Here is a 381-nt window from a genome sequence, read left to right as displayed (position 1 = left end):
CACACTCACATACACACCCCACTTTTAAGTACACACTCATTACCACCAGCCTCGTGCCTAGTTTGCTGTGCTAATTGTGTGTATCTTGTAAATATCTCGACTTGTTTCTCGTCTCCTTCGCCAATCCTTATTGCTGTTGGACATTTTTTCGCCATCTTCTTGGAGTGTTCGGGTACACTCCGGGTACACCTGCCACATAACACTAACTCATACTCTGTAAGTACACCCTTTAGTAGACAGCAGACATATCACACATACCAAGGGTACACAGACCCCGTTTCACGCACCGTGGAACACTGCAACTCTGACACACTTTAAGGTACACTGTTTCAATACGAGATCCTTTCTCGTTAAATAGCCGATGTACAGATCGTGCACCAA

The sequence above is a fragment of the Penaeus monodon genome, chromosome 27, assembly GCF_015228065.2.
Source record: "Penaeus monodon isolate SGIC_2016 chromosome 27, NSTDA_Pmon_1, whole genome shotgun sequence".
NCBI lineage: Eukaryota > Metazoa > Arthropoda > Malacostraca > Decapoda > Penaeidae > Penaeus > Penaeus monodon.
Note: the sequence above shows the minus strand (reverse complement) of the source record.